Genomic DNA, 2,285 nt, shown 5'->3' with positions numbered 1-2,285 from the left:
AGAACAATATGTTACCTCCATTTTTTCAAATTCTTTTCCTTGTGTTATTGTTAATTCCCCAACATAGGAAAAAAAGTTGAAAAATCGATGAACAGATTTTTTTACAAAGGTCACCAAGAAATTACGTAGTTGAGCATATAAGTGCATCCCTTCGCGGCGTTTTTATTAATTGTAAAATATACGTTTTCCTATACCATAATGTATATATTGGAATAACCCATGCTAGGAAAGCGAGTGGCCGTAGATGAAGCTCGTGTACCATGGATGTTACATATACGTATAATGAGCGCATGTGTCAAACGACAAGCGGTCGCGAAGAATCGAGAATGTCCTAGCGTGAAATACTCGCGCCTCTTCTTCTGCCTCTGATTGGCTCGCTAGGTCAGCGTGTTGTAACTCGTACGGTTCCTGCACGCTGAGAGCCGAGGACGACGCGCCAGAATGCCCCCCCCGCCACCGTTCGCGAAGGCTCTCAGCTCACGCGATCAGTGAATCAGTCTAATTTGACCAACTTCCGAGGTCAGTGCACGTCCGTGTTTATGTGAGCCTTCATAAGCTGGTAAGTACAAATGTATTTTCTATTTGGAAAAATTTATCACGATGATTCAATACAGACGAAAATGACAATACAGGCGTAAATAACCTGACAATAAAAAGAAGAAACAAATACTTTGTGATTGCGTCGTACTTGCTTTTGAACGTCGACGAAAGGATGTAGGCACAATAGAATTGCTTGTAGATAATGCTATAAGAAGCATGTCTATGGTATGGAATATATACCGATTGCAAATAGAAGCCGCAGATATTTATTGTTAGCTTCATTCTTACTTGTGCAGGCATCGTTTTTCTTTTATAAGGTTATCCAGTGAAATAGATCGCTAACACATACGTATCATGTACGAATGAACGATCATTTAGTGGCTGCATCTTTTCCCAATAAACACACAGTGGTTGAAATGATATATAATAGACCTGTCAAGACACGTTGAGAGAACGTTGAAATGGCACATAAAGATTATTCTACCTAGAATACAGGTGTTAAATACTATGTATTTTCAGGTATTTGACGGATTAGCAGTGATATCGAGGAAGTGAATGCTCCAGCTGCGGTCGAATAATAATTAAAACTTATGCGTACTGCGTACCTAGACAACGCTTTCTATAGCGTCTGTGTTCTTTTTTGAAATAATGTGCCAATACTTTTTATTATTTTACTTTGTCAGGATTGTGATTTTTTACCTAGTCCCGAGATGAAAGTTAACAATTTTCCTCGTTAGGGTATAATCATTGTATGATTATTTTGTTTCATGTTTTATTTGTTATCAAACCTCTTGTATCGGATATAAGTTTTTGTTTGTTCATGTTTACTTAATTTTACTATTTGCTATACTTCTATACTCTTGTGAGTACATCTGTACAATTGAGGTATGCGTATATGTAAAAGACTGTATGTTTATTTATACATCCCAGTCAACATTCACACAGTTACATCGTTGGCATAATAAAATGTCCGCATCAACGATACAGACAAACTGGTATATAAAAAACTACTGTTATGTTTCGGATACATTGTTAAAGCGGATATTTCGATACGTGTGCAATGTAACTATTGTCATTGTTGCCTTGGATGAAAGTACCTTATAATAAATATATATCATGTTTCGCAAAGGTGTGTGCTTTATCTCATTTAGTTGTCCTGTATTTCTCATAAGAATACATAGGTGTGGATGTAAAATAATTAATATCATTTAATTGGTGCAAGTTACCATTACTGAAATAGCTAAGAATGTGAGCGTTGCTGTATCATCTAACCCCTGAGATAAGTCCATATTGACCATACAAGAAGCTTTTAACAGCTTGTGTATTAATATAGTACATGAAAAATTATACCGAAAACATATTCTCAAGTTGGTTGTTACACGTTTATCGGAACCGCGTGATATTCGATTAAGTGTATTCAATTAAACGTATAATAACTGTTTACGGATATCGTTTTTACGTTAAATCAACACACATTAAGTACGTGTATTATTATAAAAAAAATTTTCCAATGAACACGCTTATTAAACGTGTTTGAACCACGAAAAATGGTGGCTATAACAGGTATATATTAAACGTCTACGTTAACATTTAAATTGCGTTCTTTCATACTTGTTTCATTACGTTTCCGAAAACCGTAATTTCGACGTTTACTTCAACCGTGGAATATCCGGATCATAATCACTAACAGAAAACGTTGATGAGCGCAGTAGAAAAAACCTATATCAGGGCGGACATTTTTCACG

General features: G+C 35.9%; 1 long non-coding RNA gene across 1 annotated transcript; it reads left to right on the top strand.

The window, feature by feature from the left end:
• Positions 1-443: 443 nt before the first annotated feature.
• On the top strand, positions 444-1,668 carry LOC124175777. The gene is made up of 2 exons (XR_006869237.1): positions 444-559; positions 1,060-1,668. It is a non-coding gene; the product is annotated as an uncharacterized LOC124175777 (long non-coding RNA).
• The last annotated feature ends 617 nt before the right edge of the window (positions 1,669-2,285 follow it).

The sequence above is a fragment of the Neodiprion fabricii genome, chromosome 2 (assembly GCF_021155785.1).
Source record: "Neodiprion fabricii isolate iyNeoFabr1 chromosome 2, iyNeoFabr1.1, whole genome shotgun sequence".
Lineage (NCBI taxonomy): Eukaryota > Metazoa > Arthropoda > Insecta > Hymenoptera > Diprionidae > Neodiprion > Neodiprion fabricii.
This window is presented reverse-complemented; position numbering and strand designations above follow the sequence as displayed.